Below are 15,618 nucleotides of genomic sequence, written 5' to 3' on the forward strand. Positions count from 1 at the left end.
GGCAGGCTAATAAACAGGGACAAGTTTTTAAAGTGCTTGTACACAAATGCCAGAAGTCTAAATAATAAGATGGGTGAACTAGAGTGCCTTGTGATAAAGGAGGATATAGATATAATAGGCATCACAGAAACCTGGTGGACTGAGAGCAATCAATGGGACACAATCATTCCGGGGTACAAAATATATCAGAAGGACAGAACAGGCCGTGCAGGGGGAGGAGTGGCACTATATGTTAAAGAAAGTGTAGATTCAAATGAAGTAAAAATCTTAAGCGATTCCACAGGTTCCATAGAGTCTCTATGGATAGAAATTTCATGCTCTAGTAAAAATATAACATTAGGGATCTATTATCGACCACCTGACCAGGACAGTAATAGTGATGATGAAATGCTAAGGGAAATTAGAGAGGCTATCAAAATTAAGAACCCAATAATAGTGGGGGATTTCAATTATCCCCATATTGACTGGGAACATTTCACTTCAGGACGAAATGCAGAGATAAAATTTCTCGATACTTTAAATGACTGCTTCATGGAGCAGCTGGTACGGGAACCCACAAGGGGAGAGGCGACTCTAGATTTAATCCTGAGTGGAGCGCAGGAGCTGGTCCAAGAGGTAACTATAGCGGGACCGCTTGGAAATAGTGACCATAATACAATAGCATTCAACATCCCTGTGGTGGGAAGAACACCTCAACTGCCCAACACTGTGGCCTTTAATTTCAAAAGGGGGAACTATACAAAAATGAGGGGGTTAGTTAGACAAAAGTTAAAAGGTTCAGTGACTAAAGTGAAATCCCTGCAAGTTGCGTGGGCCCTTTTTAAAGACACCATAATAGAGGCTCAACTTCAATGTATACCCCAAATTAAGAAAAACAGTAAAAGAACTAAAAAAGAGCCACCGTGGCTTAACAACCATGTAAAAGAAGCAGTGAGAGATAAAAAGACTTCCTTTAAAAAGTGGAAGTCAAATCCTAGTGAGGCAAATAGAAAGGAGCACAAACACTGCCAACTTAAGTGCAAGAGTGTAATAAGAAAAGCCAAAGAGGAGTTTGAAGAACGGCTAGCCAAAAACTCCAAAGGTAATAACAAAATGTTTTTTAAGTACATCAGAAGCAGGAAGCCTGCTAAACAACCAGTGGGGCCCCTTGACGATGAAAATACAAAAGGAGCGCTTAAAGATGATAAAGTCATTGCGGAGAAACTAAATGGATTCTTTGCTTCAGTCTTCACGGCTGAGGATGTTAGGGAGATTCCCAAACCTGAGCTGGCTTTTGTAGGTGACAAATCTGAGGAACTGTCACAGATTGAAGTATCACTAGAGGAGGTTTTGGAATTAATTGATAAACTCAACATTAACAAGTCACCGGGACCAGATGGCATTCACCCAAGAGTTCTGAAAGAACTCAAATGTGAAGTTGCGGAACTATTAACTAAGGTTTGTAACCTGTCCTTTAAATCGGCTTCGGTACCCAATGACTGGAAGTTAGCTAATGTAACGCCAATATTTAAAAAGGGCTCTAGGGGTGATTCCGGCAGTTACAGACCGGTAAGTCTAACGTCGGTACCGGGCAAATTAGTTGAAACAATAGTAAAGAACAAAATTGTCAGACACATAGAAAAACATAAACTCTTGAGCAATAGTCAACATGGTTTCTGTAAAGGGAAATCGTGTCTTACTAATCTATTAGAGTTCTTTGAAGGGGTCAACAAACATGTGGACAAGGGGGATCCGGTGGACATAGTGTACTTAGATTTCCAGAAAGCCTTTGACAAGGTCCCTCACCAAAGGCTCTTACGTAAATTAAGCTGTCATGGGATAAAAGGGAAGGTCCTTTCATGGATTGAGAACTGGTTAAAGGACAGGGAACAAAGGGTAGGAATTAATGGTAAATTCTCAGAATGGAGAGGGGTAACTAGTGGTGTTCCCCAAGGGTCAGTCCTAGGACCTATCCTATTCAATTTATTCATAAATGATCTGGAGAAAGGGGTAAACAGTGAGGTGGCAAAGTTTGCAGATGATACTAAACTACTCAAGATAGTTAAGACCAAAGCAGATTGTGAAGAACTTCAAAAAGATCTCACAAAACTAAGTGATTGGGCAACAAAATGGCAAATGAAATTTAATGTGGATAAATGTAAAGTAATGCACATTGGAAAAAATAACCCCAACTATACATACAACATGATGGGGGCTAATTTAGCTACAACGAGTCAGGAAAAAGATCTTGGCGTCATCGTGGATAGTTCTCTAAAGATGTCCACGCAGTGTACAGAGGCGGTCAAAAAAGCAAACAGGATGTTAGGAATCATTAAAAAGGGGATAGAGAATAAGACTGAGAATATATTATTGCCCTTATATAAATCCATGGTTCGCCCACATCTCGAATACTGTGTACAGATGTGGTCTCCTCACCTCAAAAAAGATATTCTAGCACTAGAAAAGGTTCAGAAAAGAGCAACTAAAATGATTAAGGGTTTAGAGAGGGTCCCATATGAGGAAAGATTAAAGAGGCTAGGACTCTTCAGTTTGGAAAAGAGAAGACTAAGGGGGGACATGATAGAGGTATATAAAATCATGAGTGATGTTGAGAAAGTGGATAAGGAAAAGTTATTTACTTATTCCCATAATACAAGAACTAGGGGTCACCAAAAGAAATTAATAGGCAGCAGGTTTAAAACAAATAAAAGGAAGTTCTTCTTCACGCAGCGCACAGTCAACTTGTGGAACTCCTTACCTGAGGAGGTTGTGAAGGCTAGGACTATAACAATGTTTAAAAGGGGACTGGATAAATTCATGGTGGCTAAGTCCATAAATGGCTATTAGCCAGGATGGGTAAGAATGGTGTCCCTAGCCTCTGTTCGTCAGAGGATGGAGATGGATGGCAGGAGAGAGATCACTTGATCATTGCCTGTTAGGTTCACTCCCTCTGGGGCACCTGGCATTGGCCACTGTCGGTAGACAGATACTGGGCTAGATGGACCTTTGGTCTGACCCAGTACGGCCTTTCTTATGTTCTTATGTTCTTATTTCTTATTGCATTCTGTCACTCCCCAACCCCCTCCAATACAAAATATTCCAATCAGGTTGAACAGTAGTTTTATGATGCATCCCTGGTCCTCTTTTCAAACGTCTCCTATATCGAGCATTTCAGTTTTGGTACCTATACTGATGAAGGGTATTTTATGTGATGTGCAAAACTTGTTCTCCAGTCTTTTTTATTAGACTAATAAAAGTGGCTGCTTATAACCTTAGAATTCTATTGCAGTGGTTCTCAAACTTTTGTATGGTGACCCCTTTCACATAGGAAGCCTCTGAGTGCGACCCCCCCTTATAAATTAAAAACACTTTTTTATATATTTAACACCATTATAAATGCTGGAGGCAAAGCGGGGTTTGGGGTGGAGACTGACAGCTCGCGACCCCCCAGGTAATACCCTCGTGACCCCCTGAGGGGTCCCGACCCCCAGTTTGAGAACTCCTGTTCTATTGTTATTTGAATTGAGATGATTCCAAGAAGACTGAGTATTTGACACATTTGTCTTCTTATTCTTTTGTCTTGTTTTATTAGTCCACTTAATCTAATGTCAAATGGCAGAGTCCTTCTGTGATCCTGTCTTTCTCGCTACTCAGATATTGTATCTTTTTTTATTTTCAGTATTCTCTTGAGGGAAAAAATCCAATCTCAAGGTACCAAGATCAAGCCAATGTTGTCACTACAGCAAATAATTAGTGATTGAGGTGCTATAGATTGTGTTACCCAAGAGGTCAGGCTAGATGATCATAGGGGTCTCTTCTGGTTTCAAAATCTATAAAAAAGTATAAGTATATCTTAGATTTATATACCGGCATGTGTCATCTGAGACTTTCAAAGTGTTTTACAAACATTATGAACAAAATTGTACCCTGCCTTATATGGCTGCACTGGGGGGGAGGGGAGTGGAATGGAGGACAATACAGAGAGCCTATCCCACTCCCATTTTGCACCCATTTAAGATCAGAGTGATATGCACCTAGTGCACCCACAGCACTGGTTACTGCTAACGTACATGGTGACGACACTCCACTGCCCCAAGAGATTCTGACCCATTGCATGGGGGTGTGTACAGCTCTTGCCTGTGCAGGGAAATGCATCTCTCTCAGGGGCTGGCTCAGGTGCTTCGGAATCCTATCCAAGCATGATGATAAACTTGAACAGTTCCCGATCTAGGAGCCAGATCCTCCACTGGCACAAAAAATCATAGCATTGTTGATTTACACAAGCTGAGGATCTGGCCTGCAGTGTCGAATTCCCTTCTTCAAACTCACTTTCCTGCTAAACAAAACAGGGCATAATAGCCGCTTTGATCTGTAAAGGGAGAAAGAAAGCATGCACAGAACTCCTCCCTCTTGGGGAGGAATGTAGAAGAACCGGCCTATGGCAGAGACTAATCTCTTGTTTAGCTATAACTCTGGAAGGTGCTCAGCTACCAGGTGAAAACTTTCAAAATGTCAATGAAATCTTTTTTTGCAAAAAATGTGTTGACATTTTCCACAATTTTTAGTTTTCATCGTTGTTGGACCAGCTTATAAAGTAGTTGACATTTTCAAATTTGGTTTTGTTTTTTATTGTGACTAGCCCTTAGATGTCACATTGATGGGCGCAGTCTAAGTCTCTGACTAGACCAGAGACCAATATTTCTTCCACCCGATGAGTTCTACCCCTTTCCTGATTGTTGTGGCGCGAGAGGAGGTAACTGATGGACATTTATTTCCCTTCAGCTGCCTCGGGCTTGGCTGAAATGAAATTGAAGGGGTCAAATCCTCAGCACCTGTAAAAGGTGAAACACTCTGACTTCAATGGTGATACATTAATTGACCCCAGCTCAGGATATGGCCCAAATGATCTTGGACAAAAAGCCAATTTGTTCATCTTTTTCCATCTGAATTATCATTTTAACTATATTTGAGGGCACGTTAATTTAAAACAATAATCTGTCCAGTAGAAATGGTCTTGTTTAACTACTTCTTGAAGTTTCTTTTTGGGTGGGGTTGTTTTCTGAGGGGGGAAGGTATGTTTTGTTTTTGACAAGAGATTAAAGCAGGGCCAACCTAGCCATGTCTATGACCAATATAGCTCAGAGCATGAGCTGAAGAGCCATGGGTTTGAAGCTGGGGGCTGTAAGCAGTATTACAGCCCTGCCTGTCCCTTCCATGCACTGTCTGCGTGACTGCATCTCCTGTCTGCGGTCTGTAGACAGGGCCGGGGGCGGGGCTAGGGGTGGTACAGCTGCGCCGGAGGAGCTGCTGATGCGGGGTGCTGGCTCCGCGGATACAGATTTATATTTATCTATATATTTATATATATAAACTTGTATCCGCTCAGGGCTCTAGGTATCACCTTGTCCTTTGTCTTTGAGAAACAGGTTTATCCACTCCCCAGACTTGTCTGGTAGTCACATTTCAGTCATAATTTCATCTTATGTTCATAACTTTACATATAGTTTTGCTAAACACATTTCACCATGATATTATTGAGTAGCGATTTATTAGTTTTCAGATGATGCCTCACAAGGCATACTTTGTACAAAGATTATTACAATAGTGTACAGCAGTGGTCTCCAAACTTTTTTGATCGCGCACCCCTATCAGTAAAAAAATTTTGAGCATGCACCCCCTGCCGCGCCGGCTCTACCATTTTTGCCAAAGCAAAAAAAAAAAAAAAAGCTGCTCGGACTCCCGCCCGAACTGCCGAAGCAAAAAAAAAAAAAAAAAAAGCGCTCCTTCTGCCGTGCACCCCCAAGGATCCTCTTGCGCCCCCCCTGGGGTGCGCGCACCCCACTTTGGAGACCATTGGTGTAGAGGATGTGGACACAGGGCGCATTGGATCACACTCCCCCAGAACATTAGAGGGAAGCTGACTGGATGCTTATGGCCCTGAATATGGAAATATTTGCTTTGCTTTTATAAAATGTTTATGAAAATAAAAGTTTTTATCTTCATTAGTGATCCCTGCATAGCAACAGCACCTCCTGTCCCATCTTCCCAATTCCAGCTTCAGTGCTTTGGATCAAAGTGATAAGCACCATATAACTACTTTAGATCCCCTGATTGCAAAGCACTTCACAGGTGTTGATGGGTAAGCCTTCTGTGACTGGCTGGGGAATCTGTGTACAACTTATGAATTCAGATTGTTTTTATGATTTCTGTGTATAACTATGCTGTCTGGTTTGAAACCAGACAGACCTCTTTTTGGGACATGGCTTTTGCCTGGTATCGGAAGGAGGACACCATTTTGAAAAGCAGATTTTTCTGTCCCTGTCATTGTGACCTTGCACACACGAGGCTGGGGTGTGAGGTCACGCTGGCAGGGGTGGAGCAGCACATGCTTCAAAAATGGCATCCTCCTTGCAGCATGACCTCATATGAACCATGCAGGGATGGCCTGTCCATATAGGTGAACTAGGCGGTTGCCTAGGGTGCCCAGTTAAATGGGGTGCCAAATTCGAGGGAAAAAATCAAATAAAAAAAAATGAAAAAAATGAAAGATGAAATAAAATACAAATAACGAAGATATCGTTATTTCAATTCCCATGCATGTATGGAGGGAATATGAATTATAATTCATTTCTCTACATTTCTGAGAATTTATTAATATGTCAAATCTTTTATTTACTGTAAAAATAAATAATATTTTAGCGATTTTTTTTCCAATTTGTGACGTAGGGTCAAGATGACCCACTTTGCAATTTTGATAAGCAATAACTCAGCCACAGTGAAACACATCTGCTGGAAACTGACCAATGGGAGCTGTGGGGGATGTCCTTGTTGGCACGGGCAGCACACGGAGACCTGCTGCCCCCTCTCTCCGCAAGGGGCATGCAGAGACATGCCAGCAGCAGCTGTCCACAGCCGTTTCCGGGAGCAGCGTGGGGCCATGGCATGCAGCCTAGCTGAGCCCTGCTGCGCCGCCAGCCAGGAGCTACCTGTGGTAAGGGCCTCCCAGCCAGAGCCTGCACCTTGCACCCCCTCCCACACCCCAACCCCCTGCTCCAGGTCAGAACCCACTCCTGCACCTAAACTCCCTCCCAGACCCTGCACCCCAATCCCCTGCCCCAGCCCGGAGCCCCCTCCTGCACCAAACTCCCTCCCAGAGCCCACACCCCTCACCCTCTCCTGTACCCACCCAGAGCTCCCTCCTGCACCCAAACTTCCTACCAGACCCTGCACCCCTTCCATTAATATAGTAGAATTGTGTGGCCCGTGACAACTTACCAAAATTCATGGAATGGATCCCTGCAAAAATGATTGCCCACCCCTGAGCTAGGGGTGACCTAACAAGCTAGAAAGATCTTGTTGAAAGGGTGGAGAGAACCTTAAGGTTCAATAGGAGAAGAGGAGGATCTAGGGCCCCTGAAAGGACTGAGCAAAACCCCAACAGGCTCTTGGAGGGGTGAGGACACTGGAGGAAAGGGCTTTGCATGCAGGTTTTGTTGTTTTTGAATGGATTGGTAAGTCTCCAGGCTTTCTCTAGGAATAAAATGTGTGTGTTTAAGACACTCTCTTGCAAAGCCTAGGAGTTTCTTGCTGTAACTTTCATGGGTCCCTAGAGCAGGGGTGGGCAAACTTTTTGGGCCGAGGGCCACATCTGAGTGGGGAAATTGTATGCAGGGCCGGGACAGGCGGTTGGGGTGTGGGACGGAGTGCAGGGTGTGGGAGAGGGTGTGGTGTGCAGGAAGGGGCTCAGGGCAAAGGATTGGGGCAGAGGAGAGGTGCGAGGTGTATGAGGGGGCTCAGGGGAGGGGATTGGGGTGCAGGAGGGGTGCAGGGTGTGGGAGGGGGCTCAGAGCAGGGGGTTGGGGTGCAGGAGGGGTGCAAGGTGCAGGCAGGGGGCTAAGGGCAGGGAGTTGGGGGGCGGAGTACAGGAGGGGTTCGGGCTCCGGGTTGGCAGCGGCGCGCACTGGGGCCAGAGCAGGCTCCCTGCATGCCTGCCCTGTCCCCGGCCCCACACCGCTTCAGGAAGTGCTGCAGCCCCTGGGGGGGGGGGGGGGGCAGAGGGCTCCACATGCGCTGCCCTTGCCACGCCTCCAGGCACCTCCCCCCACTCTCCCATTGTCCGCGGTTCCCCATTCCCAGCCAATGGAAGCTGCGGGGGGCGGTGCCTGGAGGCAAGGACAACGCACAGAGCCCTGCCCCCCCCCCCCCCCCCCCGTCCAGGGGCCACAGGGATGTGGTGCCGGCTACTTCTGAGAGCGGCGCGGGGCCCACAGCGCCACGGGGGACAATCCCGCGGGCCGGATCCAAAGCCCTGAGGGGCCAAATCCGGCCCGTGGGCTGTAGTTTGCCCACCCCTGCCCTAGAGGGTTAAACTGTAAATTGGAGTACCCAGGAGGATGGAGCTCTGGAAAAGGGTGTGCTTAAGCTACTGGGGAGACTTTTGGGGTTCAGCACTGGTCTTAGGGCCTAAGGCACCCAGACCTCAGGGTCCCACTTCCGAGAAGGGGCACCTGACACAAAGTCTGGACCCCGGGTGTGAGCCTGAGAGGCCAAAGCCAGGTCCCGGATGCTGCTCAGACTCAGAGGACTTAGAATCACCCAGCATCCAGTAATGGGATCCAAACACAGCAGCCTGTTGAGTGTCCAGCAAGGGGAGCTGACCAGGTCTGTGATGATGCCTGACACTATTATAAGAAAAATAGCTATTACTGATTTATAAGCCAGTGGCTAGGGCCCTGGACTGGGAAGTAGTAGACCTGAATTAAAAATCAATTGACTTTCAATGAGACTTAGGTTTCTACGTGCATAAGTCACTTTTGAAAATGGGATGCAAACACATGTAAAAAACCTTGTTGCAGTAGGATGGGTCATTTTCTGAGTCCAAAGGTCCTGTAAGATACATAAATAACTTAAAACCATTAAACATTTAAGACTCAGCCAATCTAATAACTGTCTCAACACAGATGGATAATAGAATCAGTTTTATTAAGCCTGGTCTTAGCTGGGTAATAATGCAGTCTATTTAAACTTTGCATGTAATTTGGGGGGAGGGATAGCTCAGTGGTTTGAGCATTGGCCTGCTAAACCCAGGGTTGTGAGTAGGGCTCAGGGTTGTGGTGGGGCTCAGGTTACAGGCCCCCGACCTGGGGCTGAAGCACTTGGGCTTCGACTTTGGTCCCGCCAAGGGCAGTGGGGCTTGGGGTTTGGCTCCCCTCCCCGCCCGCCCCAGGGCAGGGGGGCTCAGGCAGGCTCCGGCTTTGGTCCCTCCTCCTGGGATCATGTAGCAATTTTTGTTGTCAGAAGGGGGTCATGGTGCAATGAAGATTGAGAACCCCATGACTACTCACATACTTAAGGTAAAGCACATGTTTAAGTACCTTGCAGAATCAGAGCCCTATTCCTGTGGATGCTTTTGAAAATCCCCCTTCTTGATGCATTTAAGAGCTTAACTTCAAAGGGTCTGTTAAAAAAAAAAAGTCTATTTTTTTTCCGTATAAAGTCATGATTAGCGCTATTTTTTGTATTCCATTGCCTGTAGAGAGCTGGCTGCCTTAGTACCTTGACCACAATTGTATAGGGCAGGGGTCGGCAACCTTTCAGAAGTGGTGTGCCGAGTCTTCATTTATTCACTCTAATTTAAGGTTTCGCGTGCCAGTAATACATTTTAACGTTTTTAGAAGGTCTCTTTCTATAAGTCTATAATATATAACTAAACTATTGTTGTATGTAAAGTAAATAAGGTTTTTAAAATGTTTAAGAAGCTTCATTTAAAATTAAATTAAAATGCAGAGCCCCCCGGAGCGGTGGCCAGGACCTGGGCAGCGTGAGTACCACTGAAAATCAGCTCGCGTGCCGCCTTCGGCACGTGTGCCACAGGTTGCCTACCCCTGGTATAGGGTTTGGAGGGAGAGAAATTATAATCAGGCCACGTCTATAGGTACAGCACTGCAGCGGTGCAGCTGTACCGAGAGCTCTCCCGTCAGCATAATAAAGCCACCTCCGCGTGCGGCAGACACTAGGTTGGGGGGGGGGGGGGAACTCACCTGCTGACATAGTGCTATGCACACGAGCGCTTACGCAGGTCCTAACTTATGTTGCTCAGGCGGGGTGGTTTATTCACACCCCTGATTGACATCAGTTTTGTTGGCATAAGATGTAGCGTTGACATAGCCTAATACATTTTAGAAACCTCTCAAAATTACCTTTTTTCATAGTCATAGAGCTTAAGACCAGAATGGACCATTAAATCGTCTAGTCTGATCTCCTGTACATTACAGTCCATTACATTTCTCCCGGATATCCCTAAACAGATATCTTGTTTGACTAAAGCAATATATTAAAATCAATATTTTAGATATTCTGTAAAACATAATGCTACAATTTAAAGGTCTGGAAACTCAGCACCTTTCAGGGATAGACACAAATTCCATATTCTACAGGACATGGTGATATCCAGGTCCCCAAGGGGGTTAAACACTAACTTCTACCCTTGATAGTTTGTGAGATATCAGACCTTAAATCTGTCACTGGTCAATGATTGAATTTGTCAGGCCTGGGCCTTAGACTAATGTAATTTGGGTAAAATGCAGAGGGTAGGGTTAAGGAACCTGGTATTCCACACTTCAGAATTGGCGGAAACATTTGCATATCAATTGTTATTAAACAGATGGCTGTTTTTATCTGTATTACAACACTAGCAGCTCCATCCAAGATCAGGACCCCATCATGCTAGGTGCTGTCCAAACACATAATAAATAGTAAAGCTGTCCATGCTTCAAAGAGGTAACAATCTGAACAGACAAGATAGACAAAGGCAGCATTATCACCCCCATTTTAGAGATGGTAAACTGAGGCTTTACGTGACTTACCCATGATCACACTGGACGTCTGTGTCAGAGACAGGTGCTGAACTCAGACCTCCGAGCGTCTAGTCTGGTGCCTTACCTGCAGGAACAGCGATCCTTCCCAAGAAGCTGTTAAAATGCTCAGAGATTTAGAATGTTAGTAGTCGTTGGCAAAAGGGAGGCTGTTTATTACATGGCTATAATCATGCATACTTGGATAATTTCGTTTTAGTTTTTACTTGGAAAGTAAGTATGGCATTGCCACTTCTCACAATATATCGGTGCTATTTTTAAAGCCCTAGCTCCTGAGTCAAACGACGGTGAGAATCTCAGCTTTCCTTAAAAAAAGTGCACGTTTCTAGCGCTTATATTTGCAGAATAAAGCTTAAAAATGATCCCAGAAGGCTCAAACACCAATAGGCAAAGGAAAAGAACCTATAATGTATTATTATTATTATTATTTTTAAATGTAATGATTTTGGAATGTTTGGGTTTGGCAGTATTCTGGGATAATAAACCTATAGGCCCAGATTCTCAAAGGGGATTTCAATTGAAGTTACGGACCTAAATACCTTTGAGGATCTGTGCCATGGGCAAATACTGCTGAGAGTTTTTCAATTAAAGTCTAAAATCTACCCTCTATTTGAGGTGTGATCAGATACAGCAAGTTTTCATTCCAAGGAGAATTCTCTGTGCAACCTAGAAAACGCTGTACAAAAAAAGGTCTTAAATTCATTTTTCTGCAGATCAGCTGTCAAAAGATACAGTACCTTCTTCTCAATGAGAGGTAATTCATTCTCCGTGTCACTGCACTTTGGGTCTACCTTGAATAGACAGCCTGCTGAATTGGACTGAATTATTTAAGATGCAATTGTAATGTGCACTACTTCCCATTAAAGAGTTCAGATCCGGTATTCCATTGCATTCAAGATTAGAAGATATAATCAGAGAGCTCAGAGGAACAGACTATATTTTTATGTGAATTAATACTTATTAGCCTATCAGTTTATTATCCGCTTCATCTGTTATTGGGGACTAGATCTTGGTTTTGGAGGGAGATGAGCATGAGGTTAGACCCAGCAGTTTTTACTGAAGCATAATTCCCATTGAAGTACTGCCTGAGTATTAAGGACAGGAAAACAGGGTGCCTGGCGATCTAATGCTACTTTTCCATTTCTTCTGTGATCAGGATAAAAGTTTTCAAGGACACTCCTTCTGTATTAATTAAGAAGAATTTTTACACCAGTCATTTAAGATTGTTGTGATATTAAGAAACAGCTGGTAATATCTACAACCAAAAGATAACAAAGTTGTTGGAAAAGTACGGCTGTGAAATGCACTATATACACACAATAAACTACTTAGTGTTTCTCAGCCTTTTTGATACCAGGGACCTGCTTGCTGCCTTCCTAACCAGTGTCAGGGAGATCTCAGGGACCGGCCATTGAGAAACACTGAGCTAGCTCCTCAGCTGATGTAGATTGGTGTAGCTCCAAAGGAGCACCAGGCACTCGATCCTGTTATCCAAAGGAGCTAGGCCAATTTATATCAGCTCAAGATCTGGTCCTATATTCTGGATAGTAACTTTGTGCATCATTAGCCTGTTTTTAATGGATGAATTTTGTGAGCAGGGATGTTCCCGGGTTTATATCACTGGACTGGGACTCAATCAGGGTTAAATTCTCACCTCTGCCACAAACTTCCTGCATTACCCCGGGCAAGTCACTTAACCTCCCTGTTCTTCAGTTTTCCAGTTTTGGCCTCTCTGAAGGGGACTGTAATAAAATCAAGACATAATTTGTCCCTGTCACAGATCCTAGCGACTGCCCCTTCCTGGCCACCACCTGGGACTTCTGCGAGGGAAATCCAAGGCTGTACTCTGGATCCTTGGGGGTATTGTGAATGGATCTGCCATACACCGCCTAGTGATTGCAGTTCCCAGCACCCACCCCGCCTAGTGGTTGGAGTTCCCAAATCCCACTTAGTGGTTGCAGTAGAAGGGGTTGGGGAACCCAGGCCCTCCTGCTACACCAGGTTCCCACCCAGGGCCCTCTGGGGCCTGTGTAGCATCTTGCACCCTGTGGCACCTTAAGTCAGCCTCCCTGGGTCTCTTCTTATCCCTCTCTTTCCTACAGCATGCTGCATTTTGGCCTTGTAAGCGCTATTTCAAGGGTTGCCTACCTGGCTCCAGCCTGCAAGGACTGCCGCTCACTGACGTTCCTTCTCCCAGTCTGGAACTGGCTACGTCCTCCTCCAGAGCTCTCAGAGCAAGTCCTTCTCCCTCTCTGTCCACCTTCCAACTGAGCTGGCTGGCTCCCTTTTAAACCCCGCCTCCAACTGTAGCATGCTCGGCAAGGGTAGAGCCTCCTGAGTCCAGAACTGCTCTTTAACCCTTTGCCGTCCAGTGAGAGGTTTGTACACCCCATCACAGGTATGTTAAGCTTCTAGAGCAGACGTGGGCAAACTATGGCCCGCGGGCCACACCTGCCTGAGTGGGGCAGTCAGGGGGTGGAAAGTGGGAGGGGTTGGATAGGGGGCAGGGGCCAGGCTGTTTGGGGAGGCACAGCCTTCCCTACTTGGCCCTCCATACAGTTGCGCAACCCTGATGTGGCCCTCGGGCCAAAAAGTTTTCCCACCCCTTTTCTAGAGCCTCAGCAGGTGCCATCACTGGTTCTTCACTTGGTCTCTCTGGCACATTTCCTGGGCACTGACTCTCAGGCTGCTACCCCTTCTTGGAAATGGGGCTCTTTAGCTCACCTGCCCTGGGCCCCAGGCCCAGTGCTGACTCCTGAGATACCCCAGTGCCTTACACTTACCCCTCTCCTAGAGCTCCACTCCAAAGGTGTGAAACTTCTGGTTTACAGTTTACCTCTCTCAGGCACACGCAGCAGTTGTGAAGTAGTCAATGCATGGAAAGACACTTGGCTCAGAGTGTAAAACCTTTGTGCTCTTTTAGACTGAATAACGCAGTGCACAGGAGAGTACAGGTCATCCAAAACAATGAACATCTGAAACGGCAAATGTCCCTTGCTTTCTAGCCCACCCTTCCCTTGGGAGCCTTTGGGAACCATCTGAATCCAGGAAGGCAGAATGTCTCCTCCTCATAAAGGTTGTTGCATGCTAGCTGATCTCTATCTCCCTCATAGAGCCCCTTCCCCAGTTGCTGTGACCTTTCTGTTTCCTGCTCCATGCTTCTTCTTGTCTGGCCGCTGCTGTTCTTGTGTGGCTCTTTAAGCCCCTCCTGGTCACCTGGCCTCCTTTGTCTGCTCCTAGTAAGTTTCCATTGCTCCTACCAGGCTTTTCCCCTCCCTTCAGAGGGTCAACTAAATTGGATTTCCAAGGCTTGAACTACTTTTTAGCATACCTTTGTGAGGTCTAAGGACTGTCGTTAACCGTAAGTATTTCCCTTATATCTGTCTGGTGTGTACATGCTGCAGAAGAATTAGTAAGTTGTACAGATATTGCCCCAGTTCATCACAGTCCCCACTTATCTCAGATGCTGGTTGATTTATATTATTTCTCTGTGTAAATATCAAACAGGGCCTGATCCTGGGCAACCCCCAGAATAACAATAACATCTTTTTTAGAGCTTCTTGTTTACTTCACCTGCAATAGGTCCTTCCCCAGATGAACTGTGGGTACAACTGATGCAATTCAAATGATCCTCAACCTGAAATGTCTTAATTTTTTTTTAAATATAAAAGTAGAATCTGGTATTAGCCCTGCCCTTGTGTCCTCCTGTAAATAGCTGTGGTTTTGCAACCACATTTCCTAATGTTTAAAATGGTTTACTCTCCCCATTTGCTCTGGGGAATATCAACATAAAAATGAGGGGGGAATGACTATTGTGAATGAGTAAAACTGAGCCCATAAGACCTAAATGGGGACCTAAATGCTGTCTAGGCTTTGTGCTAGCCCCCTTCACCAGAGTGCATTTCACCCTAAATCAACAAACTGAAAAGACCAAGGGCCAGATCCTCAGCTATTGTAATCACTGTAGTTCCACTGACTTTGATGGAGCTATGCTGATTTCTACCAGTGGAGGATCCAGCCCCGGGAATTTTTTCTTTAATCTCTTTCCAGTCCAGTAATTTCAGCTGTTACATGGAAGAATAGTGGGTAAGAGACTTTCAGACAGAAATGTGAATTTCAGAATTGCCATCCCCAAGCATTCAAAATTCATGTGCCAGGACCCCAACAATCACATGTGGCTTTAATAATCCTGAGATTTTAAAAAGAATAAAGTCTGAATTTTTTATTTGCCTGCTTACATAAGAGCATAAGAATGGCCCTACTGGGTCAGACCAAAGGTCCATCTAGTCCAGTATCCTGTCTTCCGACAGGGGTCAGTGCAAGGTGCCCCAGAGGGAATGTACAGAACAGGTAATCATCAAGCGATCCATTCCCTGTCGCTCATTCCCAGCTTCTGGCAAACAGAGGCTAGGGACACCATTCTTGCCCATCCTGGCTAATAGCCATTGATGGACCTATCCTCCATGAATTTATCTAGTTTTTTTTAACCCTGTTATGGTCTTGGCCATCACATCATCCTCTGGCAAGGAGTTCCACGGGTTCACTGTGTGTTGTGTGAAGAAATACTTCCTTTTATTTGTTTTAAACCTGCTGCCTATTAATTTCATTTGGTGACCCCTAGTTCTTGTGTTATGAGAAGTAGTAAACAGCACTTCCTTATCTACTTTCTCTACACCAGTCATGATTTTATGGACCTCAATCATATCTCCCCTTAGCCATCTCTTTTCCAAGCTGAAAAGTCCCAGTCTTATTTTTTTAGCCTTCA

Source organism: Emys orbicularis, chromosome 2 (genome assembly GCF_028017835.1).
Source record: "Emys orbicularis isolate rEmyOrb1 chromosome 2, rEmyOrb1.hap1, whole genome shotgun sequence".
Taxonomy (NCBI): domain Eukaryota; kingdom Metazoa; phylum Chordata; order Testudines; family Emydidae; genus Emys; species Emys orbicularis.